Source organism: Bidens hawaiensis, unplaced genomic scaffold, assembly GCF_021521415.1.
Source record: "Bidens hawaiensis isolate Kalapana, Puna unplaced genomic scaffold, B.hawaiensis_p1.1 tig00038283_1, whole genome shotgun sequence".
Taxonomy (NCBI): Eukaryota; Viridiplantae; Streptophyta; class Magnoliopsida; order Asterales; family Asteraceae; genus Bidens; species Bidens hawaiensis.
The window spans coordinates 103601-129143 of NW_027496728.1; the positions used below are offsets into that span (position 1 = coordinate 103601).

The following is a 25543-nucleotide window of genomic DNA, read 5'->3' on the forward strand; positions in this document are numbered from 1 at the left end:
AAGAGATTGCTAGATAACTGGATAGCAGATGATCTTACCATTCCAAGATGTTGAAGTATTTATAGCCGAAGGTAGGTTTCCCAGAAGGTACAGCCGGCTGAATAGTATTCCTGTTCAACCAACAGTGGACTATGCACAGGCCATACTGGTTGGTGGGTAGGTTACGGCCAACAGTAACAAAGTCGGCTGCACTATTCCACCAACTGTAGATTATGCACGTCCCACCTACTGTGGATTGTACGCAGGCCATGCTGGTTGGTGAATAGGTTACTGCCAACAGTAACACTATTCCACCAACTGTAGGCTGCGCATGCCCCACAGTAAGGGTTGGTGAGTAGGCAGCGGCTAATAGTGACAAACAGTACTAGAGGGTGCTCCTCCTCGCACTGTTGTCGGTGAGCTGTCACCCTGTGATTGGCTCATGGGCTGTTCTGGTCAGATCGTCTGTCCTATCCATACCTTGGTAGGTATAGTACAAAAGATCTTTCAGAACCAGACTGGCTCATTTAGGCGGGATTGTTCCCGCCTTGCTCATTCCTTCATGTGACTACTGAAGTAGCTAGTGTCTTGTGCGTGTAGCCCTGCTGTCTGCGGGTAGCCTTCCCTGATGGCTTGTATCCGCAACTGCGGGAACAGGCGGGGTACTTCACCATTGGGAGGCTTTCCCTGCGTGTACAGCTTGCGTACTGCGCGTAAGATTCTATGAGCATGGTGGGTCCTGCGGGAGCAGATGGCCTTTGCGCAGACGTCCCTGTTCAATGTGAGTCTTGCGGGACCAACTGGTCTCTGCTGGGACCTACCTCTTCACATGTCGAATCACAATCACCAGTGTTTTTTTGTGATCGCTGACGCGGTGGACTATATTACCATATTGGTTATTAAATAAGAAAAAAAAAGTAGTTATTCTATATTTAACTCAAAAGAAACAGCCATGAATGATAAAACAATTCGTCAATGTCTTTCACCCAAAACTACATATAAATAAGACAACTAGTTATTTATTTTTTTAAAATTAAACCATAATCAGAATGATAGGAAAAATAATCTATGGTTTATGCAAAATTATTTATATTACATACTTGCTTCTGAAATAAATAATCAATCAATCAATCAATCATACCCAGTAAAATCCCACCGACGGCAAAGCTATAAGTAGGGTCTGGGGAGGGTGGGATGTAGGCACACCGTACCTCTATCCAAAGGAATAAAGAGGTGGCTTCCAGAGAGACCCTCGGCTCTAAGTACATGTGTATGAAGCAAAATAAAGGAAATCAAAGTTTAACAGTTATATAAAAACTACTACTAATTATAATAATATTAATAATAAGATCACAGTTTAACAGCTATATAAAAGCTAATAATAATTATAATAATAATAATATATGTAAGGGAAATACCATTATGGTATGTGACCTAAATAAGTTAAGTCTAAGCCCTAAGGTATTCAATTCTCTCTAAAAATCCTTAACTTTAATTCTACTTCTCCACGAATTCCTATCCTCAACCATGTCCTCGGAGAGGTTTAGGTCTATCAAATCATGCCTAATCCTCTCATCCCAAGTCAATTTCGGTCGTCCTCTACCCCTCCTCCCCTCTATAGTAATGTTTTCTACGGATCTAACAGGATTCGTCGTCTGTCTTCTCATTACATGTCCAAACCATCTCAATCTCCACTCTCTTATCTTGTCTGCTATGTTCGCCACCCCTAATCTCTCGCGAAACTCAACGTTTCTTATTCGGTCTAGCCTTGTGTGCCCACACATCCAACGTTTCTTATTCGGTCTCCACTCTCTGAAATAAATAATAATTAAAACAAAACAAAAAACACAAACATGATAGGTTCAATACATGACAATTGTATATATTTTCAAGCAAATGATCGCCTTGTCATACTAAAACTTATTGTTTCTCATGAATCAACCAGAAAAGTATATTCCTACAAGAGATTTATGATTTACTTCTATTTTGACTTTCCGTGAAGTCAACATCTCTGGTCAAATAGTCAAAATACCAATACTTCATACCGATTATACATTTACATGGGCGCGATACAATTCGACTACCGCGTGTGTTCAAATATACGACTCACAAACATTTTGGAAGCTGAAAAGTCACTCGTGGTTGCTTACCGGTCCTGCAAAACAAACAAGATGAACATATGTTTATAAAGTTGATCATTGCTCGTAAAATAAAATTTTTATTTTAATTATTGTGATATGATCATATTTATATATACATGCAAAACACAAACTATGAATAGTGTTCATACCACTTAGATTATGCCGTGACATTTCAGGATTTTTTTATTTTTTTTAAATAAGTTTCACTTGACCCAATATACTATAAATAATATACACTTTAACCCATTTAATTTTTATTAATTTTTGTTTTCTTTTTCTAATAACGTGATCGGTTAACTTTTCAAAAAGGAAAACTAAATACCTTGTTGTGACTAATTTTTTTCTCAACATTCCGATATAATAAGACAGTTGTATTAAATATACTTTTTTTTAGTATCGTAAACTAAACCGCAACGATACCGACCAAACATCAGTATAGTAAACATTATTTTATGTTTTATGCATGTAACGAATTTCCCGCACAGAAAATTCCTACCACAACGTGTGCGGGAATCCTACTAGTTCAATATAATTTGCATTCATGAACTAGCATTTTCATTTTACCCGGATTTAGTAAGAGGATAGTTTTATAAAATTTTGCGAACCAAGCCGGAGTATTTGCATTCACGAGTAGACAAAATTCATCTTGATGACACAACCCTGTAATTGAGAACAAGGTCCTCTGGTTTCTTCCAAATATAAGTTCGGACCGTTGCTAAGCTCATGTCAGATGTTAAGACCTGTATAACATGACACAAGTTAAATTAAAATATTAACATAAAGCGTTTGATCAAGTTTCCTATGATAAACTCATGGGGCCCGTTATCTAACCAACGAGATCAGGTTGTGTTAAATGGGTCACAGTTCGCCAAAGTGTATTTTCAGTAAAATAATACCTCTGAAAACATTTTATTTAAAAATTTACAGCATCATTATAATAATTATAATAATAATAATAATAATAATATAATTACAATAAATATCTATAAACAATTTAAATTTTGAACAAAAAGTTTTTGGTAAACCTGATTCGTGCCAAAAAAATTATTCATTTGATATGTTACTGACCCACCCAAACCGTTCATTTTGAAACCTCTACTCGCTAGAAATGTTGATGGTCTGTTGTCAAGAGTTGGTAAAAAACTTTAAAATAATTGAAAATCATTAGTTTGCATCAAAGTTATAACTTATAAAAATGATAATCTCATGCATATTCCAAAGATAAAAAGGAAAACTAAATAACAAAGATAGACGGCCACTTTGGCTTGCACATGTTCCAAACCTTGAACCAAACCATTGGATGGTTCGCTCACCCTAATACTCAAAGCTAAATCTATCCCTGCAAACAAACCGAACGTCCGGTGAACTGTTCATGAACCGTTTGACAAGATGTTCGGTATTTAGTAAATCAACAAAGAACAGTTTTGTTCATTTAGTTAAACTAACAAACATGTACACATGTCTTGTTCATTCATTTAAATTTGTTCATGTTCATTCGTTCAACTGTTAACAAACGAACATAAACAAACACACTAATTTCTTAGCAAACAAACACGAACAAGAAAAACCTTGTTCGTTTAATTGTTCGTGTTCGATCGTTTGCTCGGTTAAAGTTAGATGAGCAAACATGACAATGTCATGTTCATGTTCATTCAGTTCGTTTACAAGCCTAGCTAAATTCAATCTTGGATTTCCGATGTTTTAAAATATAAAATTCCAAGATTATGAGACTTTTAAGTGAAACATTAACGGTAAAAAAGAACATGAAAGTAAATAAAGTCAAATTGCCTGATTATTGCACAAGATCTCTATATTAGGCTTAAGCTTCCAAGGCTTAAACCCGGATCGAAAAGTTCCATCAACGGTCCCGGGACCAAAAGTTGCATCACCACTCAAGCTATCTAACGGCTTGTCTAGAACCATCTTCTCCACTACATAGTTAACAACCTGTACATAAAATTATTAAAACCTAGGTAAATATTCCTTAAAATAAACATGTTTGGCGGGCTTCAAGGGGAATTACAGTAATTATACATAAATATAACGACACAAGCTGATGCCATTTTATAATATAGTAATACCTTGTGTATTCTTAAAATACGAGGCGCACTCAGCTTCCCTTGTGTCAAAATCTGGGCAGCTGACCCTTCACATGGATGTAAATAGAAGCTGCACCTGAAATATAATTACAGTTATTTTATTATTAAGGAAAGTGGCATTTACTTTTAGTGCACATAAAATAACCGTCGGGTTTCTGAATGTTAGACAATTTTTATCACTGACAGTTTTAATTGATATGTTTTAAAGTTAGTAACTTTTTCTGGATAAAAGATTGTTACCTAAAAATCCAAAATAGAAATTGGATTGGTTATTTATTTATGCAATTAGCCCTTAAGATAATAACTTTTTTAAAATAAAATGATTTAAGAGGTATTACGCATTTGAATGAACTTTAAACAACTTTTGACCCATTTGAGCTCATTTCCTGATAACTACTCTTTCAATATTGCATATTGTACATAGGCCTGTAAACGGACGGAATGTTCAGTGAACTGTTCAGCGGGAGGTTAGATAATGCACGTTTATTTAATAAACGAATGAACATGAACAAAAAAATTGTTCATATAGTTAAATGAACGAACGTCAACACATGTCGCATTCATTCATTTGTGTTCGCTTACATTCATTCATTTAAATTTGTCTATGTTCATTCCTTTATGTTCATTTATGTTCGTTAGTTACGTTTGTTTAAGTTCGTTCGTTAATATATTCATGTAAATTGGTCTAGTTTTAATAACCTTTTAAGTTTAAACACATTGTTGTTCAAATTTACTTTTTAACTGGTTTTAGCTCTGTTATGTTCGTTTGTTAACGTTCATCAACCATTAGTTTGTACTGTTAACTAACGAACACGGACACGTTCAATTTATTAAAACGAACATGAACAAGAACACCACATTCATTTTACTGTTTCTGTCCGATCGTTTGTTTGGTTAAAGTGAACCGAACTAACATGAACATGCTCTGTGCGTGAACCGTTCGTTTATAGTGTTGACAACCTCATTCGTTTAACCGTTTGTGTTCGATCGTTTGTTCAGTTAAAATTTAACAAACGAACATGAACATGCTGCGTCCGTAAACGTTTGTGAACCCGTCAGTTTAGACCGTTAACAAACAAGAACAAACACATTCATTTTCTCAACAAACGAACATGAACATGCTCCATTTGTGAACCGTCTGTTTATACTGTTAAGAAACAAACATGAACACGAATCTGTTAATTTTCTTAGTAAACAAGAAAATCCCGTTCATTTAAATGTTTCTATTCAACCATTTGTTTGGTTAAAGTTAAGCAACCAAACGCTCCATTCGTGTCCGTTCGCTTCATTTACCAACCTAAATTTATACCCATCTAACTCGTTACCAATAACATACAACCTGAATTAACCTGTTGACAAATAAACAGTTATAAGAATAAAAAAACTTACTTGGTATGTTCCCTCGGGGGTAACCGATTATGCAAAACACAATCCAAAACCCACCACGGGAACTCTTTTTCATCCTTGGTTCCATCAAGGTCAGTAATTTTCTTCCTCCACGGCCCACCTTGTGATCCCTCAGTAATAATTGAAGGGGGTGAAACAGTTGAAAATGAAAATGGTGGATACACCACAGTATCATTTTCACTGTTACCATCTATCTCAGTTTTTGAAGCCTTATTACTCCTGCCAGATGTTGCTTCCCCATTGCCTGAAGGTTGAGACCCAGGTTTATATTTCTTCTTGGACAACCAATGAACCAATAGTCCTTTTAGGGTTTCTCGAGCCAGATTTATCTGCAAAGAACAAAGAAATTGTTCGGTTATTAAACAGGGTTGTGCATGAATCTGAAATAACCAAAGTACCGAATTGTAACCGGAATAACTGAAGTAACCAAACTGAAATAACCAAATCCAATCAAAATTCAAAGGTTTGGTTTTATGGTTTTTGTATTAAACAATTTTTCAGTTCGCTTTCGGTTTTGTTGTCAACCGAAAAAATGAAAAGGACGTAACTGGAATGACTTACGTAACCAAACCAAAATAACTGAACCCATAAAATATCAACAGTTTGGTTTCATTTTACTTAAATATACAACTTTTTGGGTGGGTTTCGGTTTTGCTATTAACCAAAAACCGAACCAAAAAAAAACAGAATATAGTAATTGATAAGAAATTAATAAATAGTGTAGCCCAAAAATACTGGATCCAAATGTGTAATAATCAAGTAATCTTAACAAATAAATTTAGGCTCAAAGTTATTATTTCGGGCCATTTTTTTCCGCCAAAATTTTCAAGCCCAGATGAAAAAACCGAAAAAATAACATCAAACCCTTTTGAAAACCGAAACCAAACGGTTTTGAATTTTCGATTTTTGGTTTGATTTTGGTTTCGATATTTTTTACCAAAATACAAACCGAATCCATTGGAACTGTGTATCCCAAATATATTAGATCCAAATGTGTAATAAACAACTAATCTTAATTAACAAAAATAATTAGGCTCAACCGAACGGTTTTCAAAATCTAAAATATCGAATTTTTGGTTTGACTTCGGTTTGAGCCCAAAACCAACCTAAACTGACCATGCACACCCTTACAGCATTAAGTTAATTACATTTAATTTAGTTTCAAAATATTATTAAAGTATGTGCACCTTGTCATCTTCAGCTTTCTCGATTATGTGGAGGTCAGCAGAATACATTTCTGCAGAAAAGCATTGAGGGGTATCTAAATGAATAGACAAGCTCCCGAGCCTCGTATCAGCAGTGAACCATGTAGGAATGCTGACCTGGCAAACAAAGATATGGTTAAAAGATATTGAATATATCCGTACACGTAATTCCCATAATGATACTGAGATATTAGTTACCATTTCAAACAGTTCTTCTTTCTTCTATTCAAATGAAATCTGCAACATAGAAATTCAAAACATGAGCATCACAGTTTAATGAACAGAAAGAACACGAACAAGGCATGTTCATGTTCATTCGTTTAACTTTAACAGAACAAACGATCAAACAGAAACAGCTAAACAAATGGGTCTTTTTTTATTCGTGTTTGTCCGTTATAAAAATTATGTGTTCGTGTTCATTTATATTCGTTCGCCAACAATATAAATGAACATAACTGAATATACATGAACAAAAAGAAACGAACACAAGTAAATGTGAGCATCAATCTATTGCCCATAAAAATTTAAATGAATGTAAGAACGAATGAACAAACGTAAACAAACGAATACACAACGCAACTAAATGATGTAATCGAACATTCCCGAACATAAATGAATGAACAAGACATTTGTTCATGAACGTTCGTTTAACTAAATGAACAAAAAATGTTGTTCGTGCTCGTTCGTTTTTTAAATAAACAAAGATACACGGACTTCCCATCGAACGTCTCACTAAACCTCTGGTTCATTTACAGGCCAACATTTGACCCAAAATTTGACCCGTTACTGGTCAAATATACCCAAATCAACCCATTATGAGGTAAACAGGTCAAAATTGCTACATCAGCTATCTATTAATCTAGATGGCAATATAAGTTGATCCAAAATAGCATATGCGCTGCTACAGTACAGATAAAAAAAGGGCCAAAATGTAATAGTGTAATAATGTAGGGGTCAAATCATTAGTGTTTTTGTTCATAGGAGTAACCTGTCCATAATCCTCAATCACAACACCTCTAGTGATCTCCCAAAGCTTCACAGAACCAGCATTATCCTATTAAACAAACAACCATATTGTTAAAAACAAAACAAGAAACAAAACACGCTTTTAAAATGGTTATACAATATCAAAAACTGAAAAATAAAAAATAGAAAAAAAAAGTCAAAAATAATATTACCTTGGTCAGGACATGCCTTTTATTGTTTAATATTTCATGTTGCACTATCCCTGGAATCCCATCAATACTAAAGGTGGCTTTTTGATACACAGGAACCTATAAATCAATTTCATCATTATTTTTGTAACATTCTTTTACAAATGATAAGTTTTTAACTATAAAAGAGACTGGAATAGTATACACGGGTGTGCATAAAACAAATTAGCCGACTCATAACTGAACCTAACCAACCAATGGATCAATTCTGGTTATTTAAATTTTCATAACCGAATGGACACATGACGTAGTGAAAACACGGTTAACCAACCCGACCCACGGCTAGGTAGTATTGTAGTATTGTCGTATGTGTACAAAGGTCTAAAATTAAAGCTCAAATTAATAAACTATTCAAGCCCGAATGTCTAATAACAATTTATTAAGTGGCTAAAAATTTTCAAGCCCAAACATTTTAGACCAAATTACATTGTGTTGAGCTCTTTTTGTTAGGCCCAAACATTTCATGACCAATTCTAGTTCACGGTAAACCATAGTCACATGGATCGCGGTACGTTCCGGTACGTGGTACGGGAACTGGTACGCGGTTCGTGCATTTCTAAAATTCGGTACGAGGGAGGGTAGGTTCATTCGGAACGCCAATTCGTTACGCGGTACGGTGTACCATATAATCTGGTACATCGTATCTGAATAACACTACATATATAATTAAATTATAATAAAATACATAATATATATATATATATATATATATATATAATATGCATATCAATCAATCAATCAATCATGCCCAGTAAAATCCCACCGACAGCAAAGCTATAAGTAGGGTCTGGGGAGGGTGGGATGTAGGCACACCGTACCTCTATCCAAAGGAATAAAGAGGTGGCTTCCAGAGAGACCCTCGGCTCTAAGAACATGTGTATGAAGCAAAATAAAGGAAATCAAAGTTTAACAGTTATATAAAAACTACTACTAATTATAATAATATTAATAATAAGATCACAGTTTAACAGCTATATAAAAGCTAATAATAATTATAATAATAATAATATATGTAAGGGAAATACCATTATGGTATGTGACCTAAATAAGTTAAGTCTAAGCCCTAAGGTATTCAATTCTCTCTAAAAATCCTTAACTTTAATTCTACTTCTCCACGAATTCCTATCCTCAACCATGTCCTCGGAGAGGTTTAGGTCTATCAAATCATGCCTAATCCTCTCATCCCAAGTCAATTTCGGTCGTCCTCTACCCCTCCTCCCCTCTATAGTAATGATTTTCTACGGATCTAACAGGATTCGTCGTCTGTCTTCTCTTTACATGTCCAAACCATCTCAATCTCCACTCTCTTATCTTGTCTGCTATGTTCGCCACCCCTAATCTCTCGCGAAACACAACGTTTCTTATTCGGTCTAGTCTTGTGTGCCCACACATCCAACGTAGCATTCTCATTTCTGCTACCTCCATCTTCCGCACTTGTGCCTTCTTGATGGCCCAACAATCTGTTCCATATAGCATTGCAGGTCTAACTGCCACCCTATAGAATTTTCCCTTTAGTTTAGTCGGGAAACTCTTGTCGCACAATATACCTGTGGCTGCTTTCCATCTACACCATCCTACCTGAACTCGGTGGGTCACATCACTGTCTAATTCCCCATCGCTCTGTACAAATGATCCTAAATACTTGAACTTCGTTACCTGCGGGACCACCTGCCCTTCAATTGTGATCTGTGCGTCTTCATTGTCGTTTATCCCACCAAAATCACAGTGGAGGTACTCCGTCTTAGATCGGCTAATCTTTAAACCTTTTGTCTCTAAGGTTGTTCGCCACTCCTCAAGCCTCATGTTTAGATCTTGTTTTTTCTCAGCAAGTAACACAATATCGTCTGCGAACATCATGCACCACGGGAGAGTCCCCTGAATCGACTTTGACAACTCATCCAAGACTACTGCAAAAAGAAACAGGCTCAACGCTGACCCCTGGTGAAGACCTACCTCTACAGGAAAGAAATCAGTATCCCCCACTGGCGCACGGACACTTGTTTCACTCCTGGTATACATATCCATAATTATCTCTATGTATTTCCTGGGCACTCTTCTACCCTCCAAGCACTCCCAGAGCACCTGTCGTGGCACACTGTCGTAGGCCTTTTCTAGGTCAATAAACACCATATGTAGATCACGCTTCTTCTCCCTATACTTTTCCATTAATCTTCTTATAAGGTGTATTGCCTCTGTGGTGGAACGCCCCGGCATGAAGCCAAATTGGTTGACCGTAACCTGAGTTTCTAGTCTAAGTCTAACCTCAATCACTCTTTCCCAAAGCTTCATAGTATGACTTAGTAGTTTGATTCCTCGGTAGTTACCACAACATTGGGCGTCTCCTTTGTTCTTATAGATAGGAACTACAACGCTGCTCCTCCACTGGTCTGGCATCTTACCTGATTTGAGAATACTATTGAAAAGAGAAGTTAACCACATGACTCCTTCCTCCCCCAGACACTTCCACACCTCGATGGGTATGTTGTCTGGGCCAACCGCCTTATACCTTCCCATCCTCCTAAGTGCATCCTTCACCTCTTCTCGTGTGATCCGTCGGCAGTAGCAGTTATTCGATTGTTGTCGTTGAAAGTTTGTGTTGTCATGTTCTTCTTGGTAAGCTCTCCCATTGTTAAAAAGATTGTGGAAGTAGGTTTGCCATCTTAGCTTGATGTCCTGCTCCTTGACCAGTACATGCCCATCTGTATCCTTTATGAACTTCACCGGTCCTAGATCTTGCCTTCTACGCTCCCTGGCTTTGGCAATCTTAAACATAGCATGTTCCCCCTCTTTTGTTTCTAGAGTTTCATACATCCGTTTAAAGGCCGCCTTCTTTGCTTCCGCCACTGCCTTCTTCGCCTCTATCTTGGCCGTTTTGTAGTTGTCCCTCAATTCCACTCGCTCCTCATTCGTGCACCTCATTAGCTCCCTAAAACATCCTTGTTTGTCCCTTATCTTGTCTTGCACTGCGTCATTCCACCACCAAGACTCCTTATGCTCACTTGTCTTTCCTGTTGTGACCCCGAGAGTCTCCTTTGCTACTTGGATGATCTTTGTCTCCATAGCTTCCCATATCTGAGTTGAGTCCCCATTTAGTCGAGCCCGCGTATGCGGTATGAGTTTATCCTTAAACAGTAGGAGATTTTCGTTCTTCAAATTTCCCCATCGAATTCTCGATGTACCTTTCTTCTCTCGAACAGTCAGCTTATTTCTGAAGGCTATATCTGTCACTAGTAGTCGATGTTGAGTCACAACTGCCTCCCCAGGTATGACTTTGCAGTCCTTCCACCAACGTCGGTCTCCTTGCCTCAACAAAAGGTAGTCAATTTGCGTGTCGCGTCCGCCACTGCTAAAAGTGATTAAATGAGAATCTTGTTTCCTAAAATAAGAATTTATAATACCTAGGTCATGTGCCACCGCAAACTCTAGAAGATCTGTTCCGGTCTCATTCCTATCACCAAAACCGAAACCCCCATGTACGGCTTGAAAACCATCATTAGCCTTACCAATGTGTCCATTAAAATCACCTCCTATGCAAATCCTCTCCCCCCTAGGTATGCCCCCTACCACTGCGTCTAGGCAATCCCAAAATTCTCTCTTTTCCTGATCTCCTAGGCCTACATGAGGCGCGTAGGCGGAGACTACTGCCACTACTTCCTCTCCTAGTACTAATTTCAACACCATAATCCTGTCATTATGTCTTATCACCTCCACCACACTAGTGTGTATTTCCTTAGCCACTAGAAACCCCACTCCATTCCTAGCTCCATCAGACCCCGAGTACCACAACTTATACCCATTACACTCAGCCCCTCTATGTCCTTTCCACTTAGTCTCCTGGAGGCATGCTATCTGAACCCTATGTCTTTTAAGCACATCTACCAATTCTAGCAACTTACCATTTAATGTTCCTACATTCCAAGAAGCCAAACGCAATATACGCTCCCTATCTTTACTCTTTCCTACACCCCTCGTTTCAGGACATGGTCTCAAGTAATAGTCATGGTTCGTACGCTCTATGGTTGCAACTAATCACACAAACACAAGCAATAGAACACCAAATCAATAATAATAATAATAATAATAATAATAGTAACAATAATAATACTTCTAATAATAATATCCTTATTAAATATATGCTATTTGTTAATCCAAGTATTTTGTATAAAGTGATGTCGTTCAGAAAATAAACCGGTTTTTTTAATCCAAATATAGTAATAGTATTTTTTAAATCCAAGTTTTCTGAAAACCCAGCAAAGAACCAGCTAAATATATGCAAATAATATGATAAAAGACAAGTAAAGTAAAAGAGTAAGAACGATCTCACAGAGGGAAATCTCCACTGATGACTCCTAACGAAGTCACTCTTGAAAAGTAACAAAAGAAACAATGACTTGCAACTTTCACTTAAAGTTGCAGAATTACCCTTGAATTCCAAGACTTTGCAGATCCAAACCGGGTCTTGAACCGCCGTTATACCAAGAAGCCGTCACACCAATTATCCACAGTTAGGGTTTCAGATCACAAAAAACCCTAGCACCACGGATCGGAGATTAAATGCGAAGAGCGACGGATCAGAGCCAACACTCTTCAGATCAAACAGTTGTTGAACAGTTGCAGAAGATCGGATTCTGTTTGTGCTTCTAGAACAAGAATCAATAACCCTCAAATTGAAGATTCCTCCAACGAACAACAAAATTCAACTTCAAGAAACCCCAAATTGCGAATTGGTTTTTTTTTTTTTTTTTTTTTGAATTTGAATAAAAACTCAAGCGTAAATGATGAAATTGATAAAGATGAATCTGAGTTTGTTGATTCTGGAGGGTTGATATTATTTGGTCAGAAGATGAAATTAGTAGATATAATAATTTTAGGGGAAAAGAAAAGATGAAATTAGTAGAGGATCGTTGGAAGAAAGGAGTGAAGGATCGTTGGAAGTGGGTAGCAGTACGACGACGATGATATTATTTGGTCAGAAGATGAAATTAGTAGATATATAATATGCATGTATATATTAAATAAATAATTAATATTATATTGAATAACACTTAACAATCAGTTTAATTAGTTTAAATTTAAATAGACAACATGATAAAAGACAAAATAATAAGTATGAGTATGCTTTAAAATATTAGTTTTCAATCTATTTGGCTTCCGATATACGTTTCCTTCACCAATTACGATGTATATTAATACTATTTATTTAACCGATGCATATTAAAGCAACCCATCGTAAAATATCAAAACCACCACCGGAAAAATTGAAAACACCGTCGGAAAAATCGAAGCCGCCTCCGGAACTGTACCGGAACGCAATTTTTAACGATCCCAAACGTCGATATCATTCACCGGAAACAATCTTTGGTAACTGTATTACGTATTATATTGTATAATAGAGAAATACATGGACTATAAATAGAATACAAAGTTACACATTAATCCCTCTAATATAGTACATATATTTAAGTGTCTAATATTCCCCCTCAAGCTAAGGCCGGGGAGCGACCTTTAGCTTGGATCTAAGAAGTCGGAACCGTTGCGATGATAGAGGCTTGGTGAACACGTCCGCAATTTGATCGTTTTGTCTTAATAAACCGAACTGAGAGCTTTCTCTGGGCGACTCTTTCCCTAACAAAATGGTAGTCAATCTCCACATGTTTTGTGCGAGCATGAAACACTGGATTGGCAAAAAGATACGTGGCACCAAGAATATCACACCACAAAATAGGAGCAAATGTCACTGGAACATGAAGTTCCTTTAGAAGCGCCTCAAGCCATGTTAGCTCCGTGACCGTGTCAGCTAAAGCTTTATACTCAGACTCTGTAGATGGCCGAGAGACGGTACGTTGTTTACGAGCACACCATGAGATAAGATTAGATCCAAGGTAGATGGCAAATCCCCCTGTGGATCGATGGTCATCGAAAGAGCCAGCCCAATCTGCATCAGAGAAGGCAGTGAGAGAATGATTGCATGCATCAATGTATGCATGAATAACAGGGGCTGATCGTTGTTGAATTAGCAAGCCAAGTTGAGAAGTGCCCTGAAGATACCGAAGGATCCGTTTGACCGCAGACCAATGATTAATAGTGGGGGAGTGCATAAATTGACAAACTTTGTTAACCGCAAAGGTAATGTCTGGTCTGGAAAGGGTTAGGTACTGTAGTGCTCCAACGGTTTGTCTAAATTTAACTGATTATCAAGCAAAGGACTATCACCAAGTGCCAAACTGGAGTCGGTGGCCATAGAAGAGTCGACCGGTTTAGATTGAGATAGACCTGCTTTATGAATAATTTCAGAGATGTATTTCCTTTGAGAGAGAATCAAATCAATACCTCGAGAAACCACCTCGATACCCAAAAAAAAAGAAAGGCGGCCCATGTCTTGAATCGCAAATGTAGTGCTTAAACGCTGAATTATGTGATCAATGAGCCGCGGATTGTTGCCAGTTAAGATACCATTGTGAGAGTAAATAAACAATGATGGATCTGTTTTAGATCCTTGGAACCCAAGCTGTAATAAGGCTCCCGAAAGACGATGAAACCAGGCCCGTGGAGCTTGCTTGAGTCCATATAAGGACTTGTGAAGCAAACAAAGATGATTCGGCTTTTGGGGATCAATGAAACCTGGTGGTTGTCGTAAATACACAGTTTCCTGAAGATCACCATGCAAAAAGGCATTTTAAACATCCAGTTGACGAAGTGGCCATTGTCGTGTAACAGCGAGTGAGAGAATGACATGGACAGTTGTGGATTTTACCACCGGACTGAAGGTCTCATGGTAATCAATCCCCGGTTGTTAATGGAAACCTTTGGCCACCAAACGAGCTTTGTATCGTTTAATATTTCCGTTTTCATCTCGTTTCAACCTGTACACCCACTTACAATCAATAACATTAACATTAGGAATGGGTGGTACTAAAGTCCACGTACCATTTCGCATTAAGGCTTTGAATTCCTCTACCATGGCAACGTGTCATGGAGGACTTTTGTTAGCAATGGCAAAGGTAGAAGGTTCAGTTGAGGAATAGTCGATAGAGGTGTGGAAGGCGGAAGCATTGTATTTAACGTTTTTCTTAGGATTTTGTCTAAGGTTTGAAGGTCGAGTACGCGGTTGACTTTCGGTTTCGGATGAAGAGGTAGGTGGCTGATTGTTAGCAGCTGATTGGGTGGTTTGACGCCTGTTATAAGTAAAAAAGCAAAGGTGGATTAGTGTTGGAAGAAGCTGAGTAGTTGGGGATTGTGGTGGTTGGGGGTGTATCGGGATATGGTTGGGCAGGTTGGAATTCGGTTTGGGTGGGACTGGTAGTCTCAAGGGCTGATAAGACGGGTGGGGCTGGTCCAAAGGTGGTTGATGGTGATGAGGGAGTTGTAGTAGTAGAAGGTGTGGAAACAGATTGGTTTGAGGTAGTGGTATCCAGGGTGGTTGTTTCAGGTGTATTAAGATTTTGTGGGCTGGATGGTTGGGAATTTGGAATAGGAGAGGGATATGATGAGAAATAAGGATCAGGGGCAGGTGTAGAGTTTGTAGGGGAGGATGGTTGTAGAAGAGGAAAATGTGCCTCATTGAACCGGACATGTCGGGCAGTGTAAATACGATCAGTAGTAGGGTCAAGGCATAGATACCCGTGATGAGACGGGCTGTACCCTAAAAAGATGCACTGCAGCGAATGAAAATCCATTTTGTGTGGATTATAAGGACGGAGGTGAGGAAAACATTGGCATCCAAAGACACGTAAGAAGGACATATTCGGTTTACGGTTAAGAAGATGCTCAAAGGGAGAGATATTTGATGAAGCACGAGAAGGCATCCGGTTTATAAGGTATGTAGCAGTTTCAAAGGCAAAGTTCCAAAAACGCTTTGGAACACCAGAATTCGCCAAAAGGGTGAGACCAGTTTCCACCACATGGCGGTGTCGACTCTCAACAAAGCCATTTTGTTCGCTTGTATGAGGGCAAGAGAGACGATGTATGATTCCAAGTGTTGTGAAAAAGGACAAGTTTCGGAATTCTCCGCCCCAATCTGATTGAACTGTTTTAAGTTGTGTTTTAAATTGTCTTTCAGCCATTGTATGAAATTGTTTGAAAGTGCTAAACACATCAGATTTATGTTTAAGGGGAAAAATCCACATGTATCTAGTATAATGATCAACACAAAGTAAAAAGTAACGATGACCATAAAAAGAAGCAACAGGAGCTGGCACCAAACATCACAAAAAACCAAATCCAATACATGTTCACTTTTATAACTCGAAGATGACAAGTGCATTTTTGAAGATTTTCCCATAGGGCAAGCATTACAAAAAGAAAAACCAGAACTATTCGTAACAGGAAGACAATTTTTAGAAATCATAGACTGTAAGAGTTGCGGATGAGGATGCCCAAGTCTTTGATGCCAAGTTGTGGGAGAAGCGCGAACAGTGGAAAAAGCAATGTTGGAGACATGACGAATCTTAGGTAGGCTGAAGGAGTAGAGCCCATCTTTACAGGGACCCATGAGGAGGATAGTGCGGGTAACCGTATCCTTCACACAAAAAAAGTTAGGAGTGAAATTCAAAGAATACATTATTGTCTTGACAAAAACGTTGTACGGAGAGAAGATTTCGTTTTATTTGTGGGACATGAAGAATGTTGTTAATAGAAAAGGTTTTGGCTGGTGAATTAAATGTAGCGGAAGCAATATGAAGAATAGGTAAACCATTGCCATTACCAACAAGAAGTGTGTCCTTACCATAATACGGTTCAGAGTTGTCAAAACCACTGAGATTTGGTGCCACGTGACTGTTAGCACCAGTGTCGGGCAGCCATGAAGACGCTTGTGAGCGATGATCAGCAACGTTTGCTTGTGAAGGTTGTCGTTGTGGACGAATTGTGCTGGATCACGAGTGGGGCACAATGATGGAATATGATCAATTCCACACCAGTTGCAAGAACCATAGATTGTATTCTGACTAGATGCCCAACCAAATCTTTGATTATAACCCGTAGTAGGTCCCGTGTTTCTGTTGTTTTGATTGTTGTTGTAAGATTGGTTGTTGTAGTTGCCACGACTGCGACGATTTGAGTACCCACGGTTACGGTTGGACGGTCCACGGGTATTATTAAAGGCCTGATGTTGCTGCTGTGCAGGTTCTACCGTGAGCCCTAACTGTGTCATCAGCTGTTGAAGGGACTGGACTGTTTCAGATGGAAGTGAAACAGTGGAAGAGCCACGACTGCTAGTAGCCGTAAAGGCTTGGACAGCTGGAACAGTGGGTTCTGGATCAGTTTTCTTGGTCATGTATTCATGGTCCGCAAGCAATCCATGAAGTTCCAAAAAAACAACAGGAGGGTGTCTTGTAATTAAGGTGGGTTACAGGTAATTATATTCTTCTCTAAGACCTGAAATAACCAGCATAACAATATCTTTTTTCTTTCATAGGCTCACCAATGTTTGCTAAGGCATCTGCGTACTCTTGTGCTCGTGTAAGATAGGCGGTAGATGTTTCTTCTGATTTCATCTGAATCTTTAGCAGTTGGGTTTTGAGGGTGTAATCCCGTGAAGATGTATGTAGTGCATAGGCACGCTCCAAGGAACTGAACATGTTTGAAAGAAGCTTCAGAAATCGTTGAGAGGAGCAGCATGCGAACATGAGCATCATTGGAGATCCATGCTAAATACTCAGGATTCGGTTGCTGGGTCAGCAACGCAGGTTCTTTGTCAGAGGATGAAGATGAAACTGTGACAGTTTTCGATGGACAAACAATGGATCCATCGATGTAGGGAAAGAGTCCATTAGTGAGAAGAAAAGGTTGGATCATTGTTTTCCAATATCCATAATTGGTAGGACTTAGAGTAAATCCAAATTTGTGAGAGTTGTGGCTGGTTTTATCTTCTCTAGTGAAAGAAACGATGGCCATTGTTGACCAGTTGGAGAAGAACAGAATCTGACAGGGATTAGTAGAAGGGTGGCGGCAGAATTAGGGTTGTTGGGATCGGCTGTGATACCAAAACAATCTTTGGTAACTTATTGCGTATTATATTGTATAATAGAATAATACATGGACTATAAATAGAATACAAAGTTACACATTAATCCCTCTAATATAATACATATATTTAAGTGTCTAATAACCGGGAACGCGAATCGGGTTAAAGTAGAACAATTCGTGCAACAATTGGGAACTTTCAATTTCACCGATCCGGATCGCGCACCATCAGCAATCGGTACAATTTGTACCCGTTTCCGGTACGTGCGATCCGGAACGAAGATCGCGGGTGATTCTACGTACCCTGTGACTATGCGGTAAACTAACCCATAACCAAACCGAATCAGAATCTAAAACGATTAACCATAACCGACTTAACCATGACCAATCAGTTATGGTTCTCTGGTTAACCGAAAGTTAAGTTATAGTTATGATCTTGGGCCAAAACCGACCGTGCACACCCCTAAATCATAGAGAAACCTTACCTAACTTGGGCCTACAGGCCATAAACTAACAAACCCTAATAATAATAAGTATAATCATAATTAAATTAATGATAGAAAAGATGACTCACAGGGGTAGACCCTTCTAAAGAAGCTCTAGCCCTTGAAAAGGACAAATTTCCAGCAAGAAACGAACCGCCTCGTTGAAACACTTTCTCAGGAGTTAAACTTTCAGAATGCCACCAGTTCACAGAAGAATCTGTTGTTGCAACCCATATACCATCATCATGTAATGCTAACTGCTGAATAGGATGGTCCTCATTGCAAAGCAACACACTCTCTCTTGTTGAAAGATCTGTCAAGTACAACTGCAAGTAGAAACAGATAAATGATCATAATCAGTTTCTAAACGTGCATCCAAACGCCCCCTTATTTAGAGATATAGATGTGAACTCACAGAAAGATCTCGTCCACCACTATACACATGAGTAAATGTTGGAGTGCTTGCGAGTGCCCACACAGAATCAGTATGAACAGCATAAGAGTGTATGCACCGCTGCTGCCCTAGATCCCACAATCTATCACAAATATCTATCATATGAAAACATCATATTCGTTATAAAAAGAATAAAAAAAAAAGAAGGCATCAAACAGCTTTTCTTAAGTTGAATTGTAGTCTTCTGTTCAGCATGAAAACTTTATGTTGATAATATGGTGCCACAATCATAACAGCAACACATATTACCAGTAGAGCTGTATATGAACCAAGACAGGCCAAGCCAGGTTGGGCTTGGGCTCGGCTCGTAAAAATGGTCGAGCCAGCTTGTACCTCATCGAACCAACTTGTTTATTTAAAAGTAAATATAATTTTATATTTATACACATTGATATATATAAAAGAAAAAAAATAATCTTAACATACACATTATTCACAACGAATATACTACAAGACTTATGATTCATATATATTATAATTTGGGTTATACTTTTTGGTTATAACTAATATATTAAAATTTAGCTAACAAGCCAGCTAAACGAGCCTACGAGCGAGCCAATAAGGCGCGCTTACCATGGCTTTGGCTCAGCTCGCTTACAAACCAAGCCAGCTCAGTTCGGTCGAGCTTTTTGAACAGCCATAATTAGCAGTAAAGATGCCTACCTGATCATAGAATCGGAGGATCCTGAGAGGCAGAACCTGAAATCATGATAATGTTGCATCATTAACCAAATAGCTTAATAATCCAAAATAAATAAATAAATAAATAAAGCTTGTCTGAGTAAGCTTTGAATAAAAACAACGAAAAAACATAATGCAAACTAAGGTCTGGGGGGCACGAAAGCGCTTTAACCAGATTAGATAATGGTGTTGCATTTACTCCCTAGATGCTATACATTCCCAACTATCTAGTCAAATTACAATTTGAGCTAAAACCCAATAATTAGAGCATATATATATATATATATAGGGTTGGTATCATTTAAGAACTATATATATATATATTCATTTCAGGTTTTCAATGTAAACAAATAATATAAACAAGAAAACAAACCTCCTAGTAGAGTCGAGAAGAAGAGCCCTAATATTATCTGTATGCCCTCGAAGCTTCATTATCTTTGAACCAGTTCTTGAGTCCCAGACACGTACAGCCTGCACGAAAAAAAAATTCACATACATGCATGTAACAATATGTGAAGTTACATGGCAGAACATGTGTGAAAACGAAAAAAATAATAATAAAAAGCAACTAGGGGTGTAAACGAACCAAGCCACTCATGAGCTACTTGAGGTCAGCTCACTAAAAGCTCGAATTGAGCCAAACTTAAATGAACTTGAGCCCGAGCTAGAGCCTAAATATAACTATAAGCTTGTTTATTAAATGTACTTGAGCTCGAGCCTAATTATAAGCTTGCTTAGCTTAATAAACAAACCCGAGCTTGAACCTAAATATAAGCTTGTTAAGTAACGAGCCCAAGCTTGCACCTAAATATAAACTGGTTTAATATACGAGGCCGTGTTTGACTTATCAAGCTTGAGCTTGAGCGTGAGCTGGATCAAGCGCCAAAACGAGGCTTTAATATTATAATTTTTATTTCATCGATATTGTAATAACTATTATTATATAAATAATTATGATAAGAAAAAATATAAAATATAAATATAATGTTATATACATATATTAGAATAAAAAGTGCATAAAAAATAACTTTAACTCATAAATAATAAACAAGCCAATCCCAAGCCGAGCTCGAGCCTAGATATAAGCTTGTTCAATACACGAGCATGAGCTCGAGCCCAAATATAAGCTTGTTTAATAAACGAGCCCGAGCTTAAGTTATCAAGCTCAAGCTGGCCCGAAAGCCTAAACGAGCCTATTAACCTATAACGTTTATTTAATATGCTAAACATATATTTTCATATAAACTATTATTATACAGATTATTATGATACACCTAAGTATTTAACTAAATAATATAAATTATGTTATTTGCAAAATTTATATTTAAAAATAACAATAAACTAGCCGAGCTTGAGCTTGAAAAAACTAGGAGTGTTCATCGGTTCCATTGACTTTATTGATAATAGATGAAGAAGACATAGCAACTGAATCATGAACAGATGCATTTCTAGCAGGCCAAATCTCCCAGCAACCAGAGAAGATAAAACTACCCCCATTTTAGATTTATTATCAGTTTATTCGGTTTTGAATTCTTTTTGGCCATAACTGAAAACCAAACCAATCCGAATTAGAAATGTGTCTAACTAAACCCATTTTAACCGATTAAACCGATTAAGCAAGATTTATTCACATTCAACCAATTAAACCAAATAAGCAAGATTTATCCGATTTCAAGTATTCAACTGGTTATTATTCAGTTTATTCAATTGAATTTGGTTTGGTTATCCGAATGAGCAAGATTTGTGGAACCGAAAAACCAAATTCACAATTCGGAAACGGTTTAGAACCACACCTAAAACCAAACAATTCAGATCGGTTTTTTCCGGTTACAAATACCGTTTGCTTTTCGGGTTTTTTTGGTGTTTTGTTTTTTACACACCCTATAAAATACTACTCACGAACAGAGCTCAGCTGCTCAAGCTTTAAAAACAGAGCTCAAAACAAGCCGATCTCAAGCTCGAGCTCTTGTAAGTCAAACAAGCCGAGATTAATCCTACACGAGCTCAAGACTGGCTCGTTTACACCCTTAAAATCAATCCCTACAAAGTTTACAAAATATACCTTCTCGGTTCCACCAGACACCAAAAGGGTCCCACTGTCGTTCATTGCTAATGCATAAACAGACTCTTTGTGTCCTTTAGCAGAAATTGGAACATATCCTTGAGGTTGATTTGTCTGTGATGTAGTAATGCTGTTACTTGAGCTAATTGCTCGTAAACTCGTAGCGGGTCCTGAGCCATTAATTCCATTTGATGAATCAGCAACTGCCACCTCACTAGTCTTTGTGAATGGAGCAACCGCTGCTTCAAGATCCCATATGAATACTTCACCACCAAGTCCACCCGAAGCTACAATATTGCTCTAAAAGAATAAAATACCAAAAAAATTTAGTATCAGGAATATGTAGATTAAATTAAAATAGTTGGGTAAAAGTGGAACAGGTTAAAGTGCAAGACAACACGGGTTAGGGTTGTGTTTAAACAGGTTTGGGTCGGACTCTTGGTTTTAGATAGTGCAAGACGTTTTGGTCCGGAAAGTCGAGGTGAGAGCTTTACGTACACAGGCCTTATGTACAACCATATAAGCTTTATGTATATTCAAAAGCTGCACTTCTCTCCATCTCTTTTACATATCAACCTTCTTTATGAAGTAAACTATTCATAATATCTTTATTCTTTTGATTGTTTTTACATATCAGCCTCCTCAAAACACTAATTTGACTAATGTTGACCCGCATGTGAAAGAAGCACCGCCTCTGTTTTAAGTATCTTATATTTTCAATCTTGTCACGCACTTTTAAAAATTAAAACCAAGTCATATATAGGCTGACCATATAACATGTTTGGAAACAGAAAGCGGAGTGCTCGGGTTGGAATTCAGGTAAAAAACAAGTCAACCTGCCAACCAACTTGAAGTGTTTAGATAAACAGGTTAGTGAGTCGTGTCCGAGTTACATGGTTAAGCGTGTCCCTGTTAGGGTTGAGTTGTTTTGACACGATTATTAAACCGGTAGCGTTCAGCAGCACAGATTGCACCACTAAATTTAAACCTTCAAACTCGCTTTTTTTAATGATTGGTTATTATTGTAACAATATTGGATTCATAATTAACACAAACTGTATTTATTTTAAAGTAAAAGAAATGGACAAAGCGTCTTCGTGTCAACTCAACCCAACCCATTCGTTATATTCAGAACCCATTATCCAAACTCGAGTCACGCCCAACTTACCACCTATACTGGAAACTGTGTTCATAATTTCAAATTTTCAGCTGAAAATATATGGTGTCTTTTAATTAGAATAAAGCAAAACGCATATTTTCAAAGCAGAGGTTACATTATTTTCTGCAGCAGCAAGACAAGTAACATAATCTGTGTGCTGGCGAAAAGTCCTTGTGCAAGTTCCTTCTGAAAAACAATCCCATGTCTGGTATAATCCAGAATAATATTAGTGAGAGTTAGGTGAACATTAATGATAATTTTATAAATAAATTAAACCTTGACAGTTGTATCTGAGGAGCAGGATACAAGGGTATTCCCTCCAATAATGACTGCATCATTGACCTGTACAGCCCAATGTGTTCTTTAGTGAAGTAGTATTAATTGAAGTATTGAACACAAGTGATGTTTAGAAATATACCCAGTCAACATGAGACTCGAAAGTAGTTGAACAGGTGGCACCCTCATCACCTAATCCCCATCTTTTTAGCGTGCCATCACGGCTCCCGGTGAAGAGATAACTACAATTATCTGGTTCTGACGGTTTTAGAACTGATAAACAGTTGACACCTGCACGATGCTGCAAAGTGCAAACCGAGGGGCTCAATATTGCATTTGACTAAATTTCTTTTAAATATATAGTTATAAGTTATAACAACTGAGGATCGGAATGTGCACTAATGATTTATTCATTAATAGGAAGATTCCATTGAAAGATGCATGAAACACGATATATGTACAGGATTGAAAAACCAATATATAACTGAGATAAATAGTAAAGACAGATATAAAACAATTCTTTCAAGCTTCCACACTCCATCCACATTCCGCTATACAAAGTTACAAACACCACTAACATACTATCCAGACACCACTGACCGTATGACAGGTGAAAAAATGGTCATATGGGTCGTATGAGGGCTAAATCAGACGGCCCGTATGATGTCTATGGTGACAAAGAAATGACTTATGTAACCACTAACAAAGCCATACGGGTTGTATGGCCTTTTTCTCCCTATCATATGGCCTATATGATGTTTTCAACTGATGAAGAAATGGCTTATGTGACCATTGACAAACCCATACGGGTTATATGAACTTTTTCAACCTATTATATGACCGATATGGCATCATACGACTCGTATGATGTTTTTAACTAGCAAAAAATAACATATGTGACCACTTACAAAGCCATACAGGTCGTATGACATTTTCCGCCCTATAATACACCTATATGACATCATACAGCCCGTAACATAGAACGAAAAAGGGCATTCGACCCATATGACAACACGAAAAAAAGGTTATACCGCGTGTATGATGTAACAGGCAAGCCGGTGTATACTTTTGGAGTGGTGTACTGATAATAGGACCAATATACTTTTATTTGCATAAAAATTTGATAACCGAGCTATCTAATCACAATTATTGTTTTGGACTTTTGGTTTGAAATAATATTAATTATACTATCATACTTGAACCATTAAAATAAATGCATTAATTATATTATTATATTTAAACCATTACAATAAATGCATCTACATGTTCTCTAGTAAGAAATATATCTAGGGTCACAAATTACAATAGTCACTAGAAGAACCAAGCAAGTAAACTACTAAAAAAAGGAGGCGGCCAATATATAGTCTAGAAACATTCCCTTTCGTCTTAAATGTATTTTAACTTCATACCTTGTAAATTATATGGAAACCTTTAGTGAAGTTTAAGCATGTTGGCACATGGGTATGCAAATATATTATGGGAATGTAACAATTTTATTCCAAATAAAGAGGAAATGTGTACAAACAAATTAAACTCTAACCTTTGTATCATCAGCATCATTTAAAACATATGTCAGTCTTTTCTCCCTACGAGGGCGGACTGAATTTGAGGTATTGCCTGCACTACCCACACGGTGCATTGCGGAGTTCCCTACACCAAATTTAAGAAACTTAAGGTACAATTATGAAATTAGTCCCTTTTAAAACAACGGACTATACTTTCATGTAGGGCTGTAAATGAACCAAACATTCAGCAAACTGTTCGTGAACTATTCGGTAGGAAATTCTTTTATGTCCGTTCGTTTAATAAATGAATGAACGTAACTACATGCACGAACACAAACGGAGGTCATGTTCATTAAACTGTGCTCGTGAACGTTCGAAAAGGTGTTTGTTTATGTTCATTAATATTTGTTCCTTTATGTTTGTTCATTAAATATTTTTTATACTTTTTAATGACTTTTCTAATTTATTAATATAAAATTAAGCAAAGTTATTAAATATAAAACAAAAATATATATCGGTATTATTTGATTAATTTATATGCGAATTAAATCATTAACATATGAGTGTGAATGTTAAATAAATACCAACAAAAAGTTGGTAGCCGGACTGAATCTTTGACACCGGCCATTCTCGGTTAGCCAAATCAAATAAAGCATTGTTTGTGTTCATTTATGTTCGTTCGTTTTTGTTCGTGAACAAATTTGTTTCCTTAATGAATGAACATGAACAAAAAATCTCGTTCAATTAGGTGTTTGTGAAAGGTTCGCTTGTCTTATAAAAGCTTAACAGGCGACCATGAACAAGGCCTTGTTCGGTTCGGTTCTGTTCGGTTCAGTTCGTCTATAGCCCTACTTTCATGACAAGTTATAATAATTCTCTCTTACAAATGGTATTACTACATAAGCATCATTAA

The 25543-nt window shown here is 37.4% G+C and overlaps 1 long non-coding RNA gene and 1 pseudogene across 2 annotated transcripts; both read right to left on the bottom strand.

The window, feature by feature from the left end:
* Positions 1–1921: 1921 nt before the first annotated feature.
* Positions 1922–24799, bottom strand: LOC143590261 (uncharacterized; annotated as a pseudogene). The gene is made up of 18 exons (XR_013145445.1): positions 24666–24799; positions 23268–23426; positions 23126–23191; positions 22965–23054; positions 21691–21990; positions 20002–20099; positions 19611–19646; positions 18909–19029; positions 18583–18819; positions 8010–8105; positions 7820–7885; positions 7030–7068; positions 6814–6948; positions 5609–5955; positions 4202–4295; positions 3909–4067; positions 2726–2860; positions 1922–2134 (listed from the first exon to the last, which is right to left on the bottom strand). The product of XR_013145445.1 is annotated as an uncharacterized LOC143590261 (transcript).
* On the bottom strand, positions 16250–16894 carry LOC143590263 (uncharacterized). The gene is made up of 2 exons (XR_013145446.1): positions 16771–16894; positions 16250–16563 (listed from the first exon to the last, which is right to left on the bottom strand). It is a non-coding gene; the product is annotated as an uncharacterized LOC143590263 (long non-coding RNA).
* Positions 24800–25543: the final 744 nt, after the last annotated feature.